The sequence below is a fragment of the Erpetoichthys calabaricus genome, chromosome 5, assembly GCF_900747795.2.
Source record: "Erpetoichthys calabaricus chromosome 5, fErpCal1.3, whole genome shotgun sequence".
Classification (NCBI taxonomy): domain Eukaryota; kingdom Metazoa; phylum Chordata; class Cladistia; order Polypteriformes; family Polypteridae; genus Erpetoichthys; species Erpetoichthys calabaricus.
In genome coordinates this window covers 235441232-235457710 of record NC_041398.2, presented here as the reverse complement: position 1 = coordinate 235457710, position 16479 = coordinate 235441232, and the positions used below count along the sequence as shown (strand labels likewise).

General features: G+C 41.6%; 1 protein-coding gene across 1 annotated transcript in view; it reads right to left on the bottom strand.

Annotated features, from left to right (window-relative positions):
• The window catches only part of pdgfc (platelet derived growth factor c), a 158381-nt gene that overhangs the window by 19877 nt on the left and 122025 nt on the right, over nucleotides 1–16479 (bottom strand). The window lies entirely within an intron of this gene.

Here is a 16479-nt window from a genome sequence, read left to right as displayed (position 1 = left end):
TCCCCCTCCTCTTGGCCTGCAGCCTCTGTCTTGGATTAGTGCGAATAAATCGCTCCTGCAAGCGAACTATGATACTTAGCTCTATGAGAGAAGTCGCAAAATCAACCGGAATGTTCGAGCAAATCATAGGAAAAAACCTGATCTAAATCCGTTAAGTAGTTCTCTCGTGAAAAGCGAACAGACAGACAGACAGACATTGGATTTTATATATATACTAACCGTCCCCCGAGGTTCCAACCTCGTAGTAGTGAAACAGGACAATGAGAAGATCCCTGCCTGGCTGCCCACTCCTGAGGTCACGCTTCACCCTCCCCTAGGCCCACAGCCTCTGTCTCAGATTAGCGCAAATAAATCACTCCTGCAAGTGAACTATGATACTTAGTGCGAAGAGAGAAGTTGCAAAATTATCCAGAATGTTCAAGCAAATTATAGAAAAAAAAAACAATCTAAATCCGTTAAGTAGCTCTCTTGTGAAAAGCAGACAGACATACATACAGACAGACAGACAGACAGAGGATTTTATATAAATAGTATCCGTCCACCGCAGCTCCACCTGCATAGTAGTGAAACAGAACAGTGAGGAGGGCCCTGCCCGGCTCCCCACTCCTGACGTCACGCTTCCCCCACCCCTCGGCCCGTAGCCTCTGTCTCGGATTAGCACGAATATATCGCTCCTGCAAGCGAACTATGAATCTTAGCACAGATGAGAGAAGTCGCAAAATCAACCAATCAATTAATATCAATAATTTAAGAAGGAGTGGAGCAACCCTTTGCCAACAAAACAGCTTTAGTCCATCTTGAAATGCTGTGATTTACATCCTAACCTATTTACACTGGAATGTTCAAGCAAATTATAGAGAAAACCCCGATCTAAATCCGTTAAGTAGTTCTGTCGGGAAAAATGGACAGACATACAGACAGAGAGACAGAAGTTGGATTTTATATATAGAGAGATGTGACAGTCTACAAAGTAGTGTGGTAGACAGTAGGACTTTCAAAATTCAACTTGATATGTTAGAAGAATTAACTGGATAGGGGAGGCAAGCTTTGTTGGGCTGAATGGCCTGTTCTCATCTAGAATGTTCTAATGTAACTCAGATGCTGGGGCCAAACCTTCAGCTTTTTGCAGAGTGTTCTCAATTATATGAAGCCCAGCAACCGTGGATCTCAGGAGTAACATAAAATTAAATGTTGGTAATTAACATAAGCCAGATTTAAAGTACAACAGCAAGGTAATAATGATCCCAACAGTGCAGAAAATCATGTTGATAGGTTAAATGGTCCAGTTAATTTTTTATATCTTAAGGTAATGTTACATTATGCAACTTCAAGTCGTGTGGGTATGTCAGATATGCCAACTGTAGTTGCTGATCTGGTTATTGAATAATTTCAATTTAAATGACAGAAAATCACCAGCCATGTCAAATTTAGCAACTGCGTGCCAACCTTCCAGTAGAGTAAAGGTCATTCCTTTTTGTGACAGCCTGTAACCTGCTGCCTGACGGAGGTAGTGCAATATGAAGGGTAACAAGTACAGCCAATTCAGCTACAACAGCGGCCATTTTTTATTCTTTTTTCTATTCTGTCGTGCTACGTAAAACATCAGACATCAGACACATGTGCTTCTCTTTCATTTGTAAGGTCCAAAATACCTGTGTCCCATATTCATTGTCACTGTATTATAAGCACAGCACCTCCGGATGAGAGTTCATAGGGCTATGTGGTATACCAGTAACAAAAAAGTAACAAAAGACCCAACTTTTAAAATGGTAGGGTACCAGACCATGTAAACACACAGACCTGGAGCCTAATGTATAAACAGTGTGTACACACAAAAATGTTGTGTACTCCCGTTTCCACGCTCACATCGCAATGTATAAAAAGTAAACTTGGTGTAAAGCCACGCACATTTTCATCTCAGCTAAATCCTTCGCATACGCAAGTTCTCTGCTCAGTTTTGCAAACTGGCAGCACCCAGCATCAAAGCAGTGCTTTTGCTCCAGTGTGGTTTCCCTTTCTTTTTTAGACGCACATCCCTGACAGCTTTATCAAATACACTGAAATTAACCGCATATCGTTTATTAGTTTAAGGCATATGATTGTAAGTAACCCGTAACAATATATGGAATGGCCAAACTATTCCAAATATCATAGCTGCTTTAGCGTTGTTAATCTCAAGTAGTTATCCCACTGTATCTGAGTGTGGAATCACGGCTCTACAGCAGCAGATCAGAAAGAGAATTATCGGTTATACAGCATCAAGCACACTCTGCCTCAGCCATGTACTATTTGAACTGCTCCATACGACAAAAGCTTCAGAGCCTTTCCTGTACGGACCTCGGGTTCAGAAACAGTTTCATCCCAAGAAGTATAAATGCACTCCATCAAGTGCACAGGCCATCACGTGCTCCTTGTAGAACTGTTTGTACTTATAAGTACAATTAACTCACTGTAAATTTGTGATACAGTTGTAATATTGCACAACCTGAGCCACTTTATAAAGTGCGTATTTACATATGATGACGATATCATTTTTAAGATGAAATGCAGCAAAATGTGTTTTTTACATTATACAGATAAAATGTTAACATCATTTAAATAATCTATATTGTTAATAATTAAACATGAGAGGACACGGTGGACAGCGGTGACAACAAGCTGGCGGCCCGTTCAGGGATTGTTCCTGCCTCGCGCTGTATTCTTGCTGGGGCTGACGCAACACTGGATGGATAGATGGATAGAATAATTAAATATGTACTATGAAGATATTTCAATGTTCCTTAAACGATTTGAAGAATAATGCGTTCTAAGCTTACAGTTGGCTTAATGTCTATTACAGAGCTGATTGTGTGGCGACTGGGTACTTGGAGAAAGAAAAGGAAGGACAGGAATTGGGGGTTAGTGCATTTGAAAGAGACAGTACTGCTGCAATAAATTATTTCATCAAAGGTTGCATACGGCGCAGCAAGCATCTTGCATGAGGCAGGAACAATCTCTGGACAGGGCGCCAGCTCGTCACTATCACTAAACCACCGTGTTCCCATGTTTAATAACATGCTTTAATTCTTATCATCATGAAAATTATATCAAGTATACATCTCAGTATTTAATTTATTCAGAGAGCTGTAATATCACGAATGTAATGGATTCTGTGTCCTGTCGGAGGAAGAGAAAGCCTGTTTAAGAAGAATGTAGTGATTCACACACATAGAGCACATAGAAGAACACATACAAAACAAAGCATTTAACGTGCTACTTTAGTTATGATGGGATATGAGAAACTAGTAAATTAAATGACTTAAAGATGAAGTTTATGATATTCTACTTTAATGACAAAATAAACTACGTGATTAAAGTGGAAAGTTCGAGACTAAAGTTGACATTTTGAGTTTTTTTGTCACTGTGGGCCTATTTTTTGTCTTTTCTGTGTACCCTAGTAAGCATCCATATGATTCTCAGATAGTGGGCTACGACTCGCCTTTTCACGGCGACTTTGATATCTGACAACTTCTTTTTTATTTCGGGCACTGTGCGACTTTGTGAATTTGAACTTTCGAGTTTGTCCGACACTCTATGTCACTCGATCAACTTCCTTTTGTTGTTTATACCACTGTTTAAACCAACAAATAGTACGTTTTTCCTTGCTCCACTTGATATTCGCTGAAATTCTTCTTTTCCCCCCGTGCTATTGCCATTGTCTTTTCACAGAACGCTGAGCTTAAGGGATATTTATGTTGATTTGCATATTCAAAGAGGCGTAATTCTGGGAGGAGTTGGGGAGTGGCAGCAGGCGCATGCATGTGCGTTACGTTTCACGCTGATCCGGATATATGTAGCGGAAGAACGTGGAAGTTGGCATACGCATAGATTTATGCATCTGGATTTTTTTGTGCGTACGCACATTTCCGTTTTTGTCCATACGCCATGTTTAAGTGTGAATTCTATGGACAGCGTTATGCATGAGGCCCCTGAGCTGCCAAATGCTGAAGTGCATGGCATGTAAAAATTTCCTGTTCTCTGTAGCATCACTCACAACAGATAACAAACTGCTTCTAGAAGCAATATCAGCACAAGTGCTATGCATTGGGAGCTTCATTAATGGATCTTCATGGCCAAGCAACAGCCCACAAAAGTAAGAATCAGAATCAGAATAACTTTATTGTCATTGTAACAAATACAACAAAATTAGGTGCAGTCCCTGCGGTGTCAAAAAATAAATAAATATAATTAAAAAAGGATAAGAAAGGATAACAAGAAATAAGGTAGAACACAAACATTCAACATAAGACCTTAATTGCACATGATACACTATTGCACAAGATGTCATCTATTGCACTGCTGCATTGGAGGTGATTAGGTGGCATTCAGTGCCCTTATAGCAACATGGTAGAAACTGCTATTTAGTCTATTAGTCTTTGTTTTGATGCTCCTATATCTTTTGCCTGATGGCAACAGTTGGAACATGTCATGAGTGGGGTATGAGGAATCTTTTAAGATATTTTCTGCTTTCCTGAGGCAGCGAGAGCTGTGCAGTTTATCCAGAGAGGGTAAAGAGCAGCCGATGATCTGCTGGGCAGTCTTTACGATCCACTGAAGTGTTTTCCTCTGCGCTGTTGTGCAGCTGGAAAACCCCACTCAGAGGCAGTAGCACAGGATACTCTCAATAGACCAGCGATAGAAGGACACCAGCAGTTTTTGGGGGATGTTATTTTTCCTGAGGACTCTCAGGAAATAAAGTCTCTGCTGAGCCTTCTTTGCCAGCTCAGCTGTGTTCACACCCCAGGACAGGTCTTCCATGATGTGGACTCCCAGGAAGCGGAAGTCTGACACCCTCTCCACACAGTCCACTCCGATGTAGAGTGGTTTGATGTCCGTTTTCTTTTTCCTGAAGTCCACAACGAGCTCCTTGGTCTTAATTGTGTTCAGGAGCAGGTTGTTGTCAGTGCACCATGCTGTCAGCTGCTCCACTTCGTCCCTGTAGGCAGATTCATCCTCCCCAGAGATGAGCCCCACCACAGTGGTGTCGTCTGCAAATTATGTGGAATGCCAAGCATTGGCTGGAGTGACATAACGCACAACACCATTGGACTCTGGTGCAGTGGAAACGTGTTCTCTGGAGTGATGAATCATGCTGCCTTACCTGGCAATCAGACAGGCAAATCTTGGTTTGGCAGATGCCAGGAAAACACCAAGAAAATGCTTCCGGGCTGCATATCTTCTACTGTAAAGTTACATGGTCTTGGTCTAGGCCCTTTCACTCCAGTGAAGAGTACTGTCCATGTGACAGCATGCAAAGACATTTTTGAAAATTGTGCACTTTGTGGCAATAGTTTGGTGAAGGCTCTTTTCTGTTCTAGCATGACTGTGACACAGTGTACAAAGCCAGGTAAATAAAGACATGGAGGAACTTGAGTGGCCTGCAGAAAACCCTGACCTCAGCCCTATTAAACACCTTTAGAGTGAATTGGAATGGTGATAGTGAGCCAGGTCTTCTCGTCTAACACCTGACCGCACAAATTTAGGCCGATTGGAAACCAGTTCCTACAGACATATTTGAAAACGCTGGCACATAAACTGGTGGAGAGAGAGAGAGATTCATATCTAACTCTTTAAATGTACGATGAACGTAAAGAACCAAATCAAATATTTTTGTGGTGAACTGCAAGATAAACATGATCTACAACAGCAGGCCTTCTGGTTGAAAGGGGTTTAGTTGTGGAAACACACCATGATTGATCCCAGGTTGCACATTTTGCACTGTGGTAACTGCCAGTGGTCAGCCACAAACCTGAGACATCTGGCTTACAAAGATCTTCGAAGCAGCATTCTAGTAACAACTCTACGTGTTTGCACTGGGGCTGTAAGTAACATACTGGTGATGTTAGCTGATCGTTCTCTCTCACTCAGCCCTCAACTTACTGTACAGGGCCTCCTCTACACTCCATCCCCTCAAAGTGCAAATCCTGACAACTACGCCAAGTGTTCTGCTGTGAAATTACACCACACTCCATCCCAGGCACCACATTTTGCACTGGGGGAACTGCTGGCGATTACACAAGCAAATTTATAAACTCCTTTGGAAATTTTAAAAAACAACATTTGAAACCAATTAAATCTAATTCAGGGTGGCAGGTGCACCAGAGCTTATTCAAACAGAAAGTTTGGTATCTCTGTTCCCTAGGTGCCAATGATTAGAACCCAGGGCCGGATTAAGACGAAATTGGGCCTGATGCTGCAGCACAAAAAAGGCCTATTTTTTCTCGCCATTGGTGCATGTGCATTCGACACTCACTGTACATGCTTACTCAGACCGACCAAGGATCCTTAATTGCTTGTGACACAACCAGCCAGCTTTAATTGAACATGAATAATAATAACGACGTAGTATCGTAACAACTCGAGATAAACATCAAACTATGTAACATCAACATACAATAGCAATTGTCTGAAAAGTGCACTTAATGCAGAAAACCTAACAATGAAATACACATTGAGTAAGAAAAAATGAATTTACAGAGACATTGGGTCAAAGTGACTCAGTTCACGTCTCTTGAGGGTAAAAATGTGTCCACGATTTAAATTTCATAATAGACCAGAATCCTGTCGAGGATTTTAAAAATTCTATTCGTTCATGCTTGGCCCGCGGGCCGGCTTTTAGTTTTACCATTACAGATTATCATTTAAATAGCCATCGATTTTTACTGTACAACTAACTTTCGAGGTGAAAAATTTACTATGTGGTACTTACCGAATAATAATAAAGTGGCAAGAATACCCAAGATATTGTAAACTGTTTAACGTAAAATTGATAGCATTAACTTGAAATCTTCGGTTAACAATAAACACAACGACGTTATAGTTACGTCACGGCGCAAAGAACAATAGTAACTGTATAATAAGTAACGCTGTGTCTAGGCGTCCGAAAGTCGAACTCCAAATTTCATTCTAAGAATTATTTTGAGGTTAATATAGCAAAGGAAAACCGTTCAGCTTCCGGAAAATTCTTGTCTGTTTCCATCTGGGCCTATTTCAGGATGCTGCAGCATCAATAGCACCTACCTTAATCCAGCCATGTTAGAACCTCCTTAAGCGAATCAGTTTTATGTAAACCACAGATAGCAGGGGTTTGGTGTTCTCTTTGCTATTGATTTGAGTGCTGTCATCATGCTAAGATCACAGGAGTTCTCTATGACCCTTGGAAAGAAGGTTGTGGATTCCTATGAGTCTAGCAGGATATTTGAAAAGATTATCAAATTATTTGTAATCAATCATTCCACCATAAGGAGAAACATCTACTTATCTGTGGGAGAACTTAAACGTGAGTATATACGGTATATAGTGAACTTTGCTAAATGTGCTTAATTGTTTTAAGATATAAAATCCAAACTTCACAACTATTAAAAAATATCATAACAAGACAAATTAATTACTGCAATGTGAGGTGTGCCAGGAAAAAGCCTTTGCTGTCCTAAAGGAACATTGGAGAAAGGCTACAGTTTGGTAATAAACAGGCAATGCCCAGGCCTTCTGAGACAATGTGCCCAGGCGACAGTAACAGTGGACATGTTTGGCACAAACCAAAGACATCATTTTAGGTGAAGAACCCCATACTGAATGTGACGCATGGTGATGGACACGTTCTCTTTTTGGTTTTTTTTTGCTGCCTCATGGCCCGGGCAGCATGCAGTCATCGAGTGAACTATAAATTCTGCATCCTATCAATGTGTGCTTGAAGAGAATGTAAAGCCATCTCTCGAAAAGTTGAACTTGAACTGGAAATGGACCTCTCAACATGATGATGACCTGAAACATACTAGCAAATCCACCAAGGAATTGCACAGCAACATGAAATGGGTGGTTATAGACAGGACTAGTGATTTAAATGTTGTTTAAAACAAGCAGTATATTTAAGAAAACCCACAAAACATTTTGCAAATTTTGCCGAGTCGATGTCAGGGCTTTGTAGGCAACACATCAGCAAGAAATCATTTTTGCTAAAGGGGGGCAATACCAGCATCTGAGGCCAAGGGTGGGCTTTCTTTTTCCCCATCTCTTGATATTTTCCTTGAATAAATGTCTGAAAAGGTTACTTTTTTCTTGACTTTTTGTTGAAGTATTTCACCTTTACGAGGGTTGTCTGGGTTCTGCGTGGAATTTTATCGTTTGTCGAAGTGTCAGCCTGTCGAAACCTGTTCTGCTGTGTAGAGGGATTATTCAAGTGGTTGCATGTTTTTGTTCAGATGTTTTGCTCCCTCTCTTCCTTCAGAAAGAAAACGAGAAGCAAACGAACTAAGAGTGTGCAGCCGGCGCTAGCGGTGAAGCTCCCGACTCCGTGCGTGCGTGACTTTCAAGTGATGATTTTTTACGACTTTTCTGATGGTTTAATCTGCTCGGTGGAATGCACCATGTTTGCCGTCTTTTTCAACATCGATGGCATTGTCGTGTCAATTCCGCTGATGGAGGGGACAACTGTCACCTCTGAGTGGTACACCACTCAGTGCCTGCCTGACGTTTTTTCTGCGATGGCTAGAGGCTGGTCCAAGAACTTGCGAAGGCACTTTTTGCATCATGACAATGCGCCAGCCCACACGGCTAATGCGATGAAGCATTTCATTGAAGACAGTGGTGTCAACGTTTTGAACCCGCCACCCTACTCACCTGATCTTGCACCATGTGACTTTTGGCTCTTCCCGAAGGTGACAGAACCCCAGAACACAACTTCGAAACTCGAGAGGAACTGATTGCAGCTGTCAAAGAACAGCTGGACAACCTCCCAAAGACAGCCTTTCGCGAGTGTTTTGTGGCGTGGGTCAGAAGAGCCCAAAAGTGCATTGATGTTGGCGGTGAATACTTGGAAAAAGTTTAAAAAGGATCGAAGTACATGAGAAAAATAGAAAAAAAATCCTTGGCTACTTATTTCGAGTGATTCCGCGCGGAACCCAGACAACCCTCGTATCTGTAGTCACTTTTTGCATGAAGACTGAATATTTGCCTCTTCAAATAAAGGATCAACAATTCCCAAGGGTTGTATTTACTTTTTCACAAGGCTGTACATATGACCTTAATGGGAGTCAGAGAAGCAGTTCGGATGAAAGGCCTGGAGTGCTGAAGTCAGGTCACAAAGAGTCGGTTTCAAATAAATGATTACAAATTAACGGTTTCAAGTAAACAGCTTGTGAAGTGTGGCAGATCAGAGAAAGTTGTCCGGACTTCAGTCTGTTATTGAAAATGATAATCACCCACTTCATAGTGTTGATCTTGGACAGGACAGGACAAAGGAGCATTTTCGGTAGTAGACTGACTAGCATAAAGTGCTCCACAGGAACCCCCCAAGGTCATCAGACTCTGGAATCCTCTTCCGGTCGCTCATCCACACTATAGGCTGTTCTCTCCATCCTTAATGGATCTCCCAGAACATTTTTTCATCTCCTTAGATATGCAATATCTCATCTGTTGCTTTTCATGAGAATAACTTAGAACTTTTTTTTCTCCAAATATGTAATATTTTTTACCAATTTTTTGCAACCTTATTACGTGAAACACTTCCTGCTCAGCGTGCTATTCTGTTTAGTAAGATAGGGATTTTAGTAAGAGACTCAGATGTGTAGTATCTATTATATTTAATTCACTGTGTACCTGTAACACATAGTAAATGAGGATTTTTTGAAATTTATTTTGATATTTATTTTCTGTTTCACTTTGCTTATTTTTAATATTTGCTCTTTGTGTTCCTTGTGCCTTTGTCTATCCATACATTTGTAACATAAGTCATTTCCTTTGGAAGTAATAAAGTATTCTGAGTCTGATGATTCCGATTCTGATTAAACAACAAACTGTGCCAATTCAATTCACTTTTGTATAGGCTCAGAGCATGGCAGCAAGTTTACAGCTAAAATACGAATGACTAATTTTACAAAATTCATAATTTTCACCCACAATTATTTAAATATCATCGGTCCTCAAGTGTGTTTACAAATACCAGACAGCGTTGCTGCTCCTCTCGTGTTTGTCCACATCCCAAATCTCAGCTATTAAGCCCCCACAAATGCCACATCTGCATAAAGATTTCAAAGTGCCCCATTTTAAATGCTTAACCTTTAGCAACAAAAACATGCAATTTTTTATCATTAAAATGCATCGACTCTCATTTTTCCAAAAGGCATTGAAGCAAAAATATAAATAATGTATGATGTTTTCAACAGCCAACAGAGATCTAACAACTGATTAACCTTAAGGAACAGGAAACATACTGTAATGTGTAAAAATGAAAAATAGTCGCACTGACAATTTTATTTAAATCATTTAACACCCACAATGATGCCTGAGATTCATTTAAAAAATAATTGTAAAAGAGAAACAGAATTTTGCTTAAAAAGCAGCACATATATATTGTCTTTTTTGCCAGTTACAATATATTTGCAAAGGAGAATCTCTAAAACACGTCAAGGAATGATAGATAGATAGATAGATAGATAGATAGATAGATAGATAGATAGATAGATAGATAGATAGATAGATAGATAGATAGATAGATAGATAGATAGATAGATAGATAGATAGATAGATAGATAGATAGATAGATATGAAAGGCACTATATAATAGATAGATAGATAGATAGATAGATAGATAGATAGATAGATAGATAGATAGATAGATAGATAGATAGATAGATAGATAGATATGAAAGGCACTATAATAATAGATAGATAGATAGATAGATAGATAGATAGATAGATAGATAGATAGATAGATAGATAGATAGATAGATAGATAGATAGATAGATAGATAGATAGATAGATAGATATGAAAGGCACTATATAATAGATAGATAGATAGATAGATAGATAGATAGATAGATAGATAGATAGATAGATAGATAGATATGAAAGGCACTATATAATAGATAGATAGATAGATAGATAGATAGATAGATAGATAGATAGATAGATAGATAGATAGATAGATAGATAGATAGATAGATAGATAGATAGATAGATAGATAGATAGATAGATAGTGTGACAGGTGGCCGGGTCCCATTCCTGGCCGGGATGCCACTGCTGCATATGTTCCAGGGGAGCAGCCATGGGCTCCTCAGTACCTCCCCTGGGACGCTTGGTGGCAGCCTCCCTGGGTGACGATGGTGCCTCAGTTTGCCGCAGGGCTCCGTGGGAGATGAAGTTCTCCATAACCCTGTGGAGATCTGGGGTGGCCACCATGGATCCTGGAGCCAACCTGGACACCTCTACAGTCCCGCCCGGAAGTGCAATTAGCAACAGGTGATCAAGCACCTGGAGCACTTCTGGGTGGGCTATAAAAAGGGCCAGCATCCACCACTGAGAAGCCAGAATCGGGAGGAAGAGGATGAGGTTGCCTGGGAGGAGTGGTGGAGCCAGGGTAAGGATTGGATTTGTCCTAAGTGCTTTATTTGGGACTGTGTTGTGGCTGGAGGGATTACGGGGAAGACGTGCCCTCCAGCTGAGGAAAAATAAAAGTACATGTGTGTTTTTACATGTGCCTCTATGTCAGTCTGTGCCGGGTCGGGCACTATATAGCGCCTTTTACAATAGATAGATAGATATGAAAGGCATTAGATAGATAGATAGACAGACAGACAGACAGACAGACAGACAGACAGACAGACAGACAGACAGACAGACAGACAGACAGACAGACAGACAGACAGACAGACAGATAGATAGATAGATAGATAGATAGATAGATAGATAGATAGATAGATAGATAGATAGATAGATAGATAGATAGATAGCTTCATATTTGGTTGCACAACCTTTAGAGTTTGCCATCACTGCACAGAAGCGATTCCTGGAGCTCTCCATGAGACGTCTGCACCTGTCCACAGGTCGTTTGGCCCACTCGTCCTGAGCAAACTGCTACAGCTGTCTCAGGTTTGAAGAATTCTTCTCCAGATTGCATGTTTCAGGTCTTTCCATTGTGAGGGATGGCTGACAGTTTATCCCGGCCAATACCCACAAGCTGCCAGATGGAGCCATCCCTGCAACAAGGAGGGGCCCCGAGTTCAAGCAGGGCATCATGGAACTTGGAGTTTTTCATCACAGCCCTGCTGGATACCAGGGGACTCTGCAGGGAGGCTCAAGGACTTGTATTTTCCATATAACCCGGAAGTACTTCCCAGTCATGGGGACAGAAGAAATGATGTACTTCCGGGTTGAAGAAAAGAAGGAGTTTGCGTCTGACCCGGAAGTGCTGGGAAATCACATGGACTGAGGGAAAGAAGCACTTTCGGGTCAAGAGATATAAAAGGACTATGGGAAACCCCAGAAAGTTGAGCCGAGTTGGGAGGAAGGGTGACTGAGCTGCTGGGAGTGGAGGATTGTGTATTGATTGATTATTGATTGTTTATTGAAGTATTATTGGCGTATTGTGGGGTGGAGGGTGCTTTGTGCACTTTATTATTATAATAAATAATTATTGGACTTTTATGTGGTGTTTGACACATTGTCTGAAGGTTCAAGGGGACGATAGTGCCCCCTATCTGTCACACATAGATGTTCCATAGAATTCAAATCAGGGCTTTTAGAGGACCACTTCAGCGTAGTCCAATGTTTTGTTCTTAGCCATTCTTGGTGCTTTTAGTTGTGTGTTTTGGCTCCTTAGCCTGGTGGAGGATCCATGACTTGCGACTGAGACAGAGCTTTCTCAAAATGCACAGTACATTTTGCTCCGGAATGTCTTGAAAGTCTTGAGATTTCATTGTTCTCTGCACAGATTCAAGACCCCCTGTGTCAGACGCAACAAAGCAGCTTCAAAACATAAGACAGCCTCCTCCTTGTTTCACAGTAGTTCTGGTATTCTTTTCTTTGAAAGCTTCATTTTATCTGATGTGACTTGTCAAAAAGCTCCAGTTTTGTCCCATCTGTCCAAAGGACGTTTTCTCAGAAGTAGTTTGGCTTGTCAATATGCATTGTTGACGGATGGCTGGGGCCCTTACGCTCTGGCCATGGAAGGACCAGGGGGGAGAGTGTATTTTTAAGACCGTTTCTCCCCCGGACCGACAGACGGCTGCCCCCTTGGCTTCCAGCAGGGCCCATGGCCACCGCCAGGGTGCCTGGATGTTTGTATGGCCCTATTTTACAACACTTCTGCCACACCCGGAAGTGCTGCTGGAAGAAGTTCATTGGGCACCTGGAGTTCTTCTGGGTGCCCTATAAAAAGGGGTCAGTCTTCAGCAGAGGACAAAGCCTGTTGTGGAGGACTGAAGGAGGAGGGACAGTGTTGGTGATTAGTGCACTGTGCTTTACTGTGTGCTATGTGGACCAAACTGTTGTCCTGCCTGTCTATGTTGGGGTTAGGGTGGCTGTATGCGCCCGGGCATCACAGCATTTTTTTTTCTTTCAACAGTGGAGTACTTCTTGTTTTTTTTCCATTGAGCCCACTGTCAGTCTAAAAGCAATGGACGGTGTGATCAGATGGACCTTGACCTTGGAGTTCAGCTTGTATATCCTTGGCTTTTTGTCTGTCATTCTAACTGTCCTTCTGCTCATTCTGGGGTCGACTCTCCTCTTGCGGCCAGGGAGGTTGGCTACAGACCTATGGACCTTAAACTTGTTAGTTATCACAGGAACATCAAGCTGTTTGAAGATGATGGTCTTCTCCCCTTTGCCTTTAACATGCTTGTCTATCATTTTCTTTCTGATCTCCTCAGACGACTCTCTCCTTTGTTTTCTCTCTGGTCCATGTGGGACACACGATGACACAAAAATGAGTGACAACCTTTCTCCATTTAAATCAGCTGAATGACCCATTGCACGATAGGAGACATGAAATACAAATTCAAGAACACAGCTAGCTTGAAAAATCGAATCCAGTTATTCCTGGGGATACCAACAAATGTGGGCGTCACAGTGGTGCAGTGGTAGCACTGCTACCTCACAGTAAGGAGACCTGGGTTTGCTTCCCGGATCCTCCCTGCGTGGAGTTTGCATGTTCGACCCGTGTCTGATGGGTGCTCCAGTTTTCTCCCACAGTCCAAAGACATGCAGGTTAGGTGCATTGGCGATCCTAAATTGTCCCTAGTGTGTGTCCTGTGGTGTGCTGGCGCCCTGCCCGGGGTTTGTTCCTGCCTTGCGCCCTGTGTTGGCTGGGATTGGCTCCAGCAGACCCCCATGACCCTGTGTTAGGAAATAGCGAGTTGGAGAATGACTAACTGACTGACCAACAAATGTGTCCAGGTCATTTCAGAATATCTTTGTAGAATAAGCAATACTCGATTTCTTGTCATACTGGCTTTGCTTTACTCAATGACATATCAAAGGTATGTAGCTATACAGGGGACAATTGCTTTTCATGTTGTCACTTTTCAGGAGGCAAATAGGACTTATTCAATGAAAAAAACCTGAACGGCAAGAAATCCATCAGTGCTCTGCCCTTCTCTGCCACACATCCACACACAGACAGCCTGGCTGTCCACCTGGGGCCTCTGAGCCAGTAAGCAGCTGCTTACCCATTTGAGCAAAAGGTGATGCCTTCAGAAAATAAATTGGCCTGAGGGATTCCTCACTGGTGACAGTGACAAAAGTTTGCAATAAGAGAGAAAATCAGGAAAGGGGTACTGCCATTTTTCATGGCTCTGCTGGTGAATTTCTGTACATGTATCTGTCAGTGGCATTTCTGCATTAAGGGCCACAGTGGGACATAGCCTAGGAGATGTTGTGCAAAATGAGCCTGAGAAATGTAACTTATTATTAAATTACTTATAACAGCCTTCAGCTTTATCTCATTAAGCCTTTTATTTTACTAGGGGGCTTTGCCCCCTGCTCGCTTCGCTTGCCAAATCCCCGGCCTGCGCTTTGCGCCAGCCACTTTGCATCTCTGCCACTCACGTTATGAAGAGGGCGGCTGAACGCACCCAAAGGAGATGTGGTCACTCCTCCGAAACCTCCTCTTAAACAGCGATACAATGGGAAACAAATACAGTTTTTATTTTACCTCCTCTTTGCTCGATCAGCTGCTGGTTTGCTGTTGCTACCGTGCCGTGTGATCTGCATCTCGCACGGCACACTTCTGTCATATCACCTAAGTCCATATATTCGATCTCTTTTCGCTTTTACCTTTTCATCAATATCGCATTGAATTTTGATTCTGTATTTGGAATTACATCGTGACAATGCAACGTATAACTGCCTGTGAGTGAATATCATTTCTTTCTCTCCACAAGAAATGTGTCAGACAATAGCATTCACACAAATGGGAAATGATTTCTCTCTTAATTCTTGCGGATACGCCTCTCAAGAAACACTACTTTTCCCTGATGGCAACTTGAATGAGACAATCTACAAGTCTCCGACTAAAAGATTAAATCCGAACAATATATTCAATCTCTTTTCGCTGTTCCGTTATTTCACGGAGTAATAATTTCCATTTGCTGCTGCTAATGTGATCTTTACTATCATTTTTTTGAGACTTTCGAATTTTCGTAGTTCCATTATCTCTAACCTGCTCTGCATGTGTATCGTGCCAACGTTTTTGAATAGTTTACGACGTTCTACTTTGTCATCTACTCTTTGTCTTTTATTTCCAGCCCCAGGTATGGTTAAATTTCTTGGCGCAAAGTCTCATCTTGTGGGACATGGAAGAGTCTCTCTGAGAAAATCATGTCTCATCTCCTTCCAACTTTCCAAAATTTTTTTTTATAATAGAGAGATATCATATGCAAAATGTAATTACTTACCCAGAAAAAAGGTCTTTGTTGTAGAATGTGAAACCGTCTTGTGTCTGGCGGAGTTGCAATTGGCCCTGCAGTGTTCTCTGTTCTCTTAATGTGTGTGTGTTTAAGCCTTTAACATGCTTGTCTATCATTTTCTTTCTGATCTCCTCAGACGACTCTCTACTTTGATTTGTGTGTATGTGTGTGTGTGTGTATGTGTGTGTGTGTGCACATATCCAAACAGAACTTTCCAGCTAAGCAATGAGGTTTGAAGATCATCGCCTGTATTAGAATGAGGACCGACTATTGAACTCCGGGCTTCTGCACCCTTTGCACGATCTGGGATTCTGGGTTTCAACTAATTCATAACCAAACACAAACGAGTAGTGAGTGAGAAATGTACACAGGCACACGGAAAAGGTGCAAACCATAGTGTCCTTTGTTATAAAACAGATCGAAAGTGAAAAACAATAGTCAACAAATATAAGTGTCATGCAAAAATGACTACTGCACAACCCAGCAATGACACACACACACACACCGGAAAAAATTATCAATATGCCAAAACCGGAAGGTGGAAAATAAAGAAATAAGTCCTGCACTGTGTTGTACAATCAGAAATAAATAAATAAGAAAGAAAGGTTTCATCATTCTACAAATAGCTCAGTACAGGAAGCCCTTTCTTCAAGGAAAAAAAAACATATTTACATATAAGCTAATTACAAATTAAAGTGAACTAACAGTATTCCTCCCTTCAGCTCACCACCTCTCCTTCCCAAGTTGCCCCCACA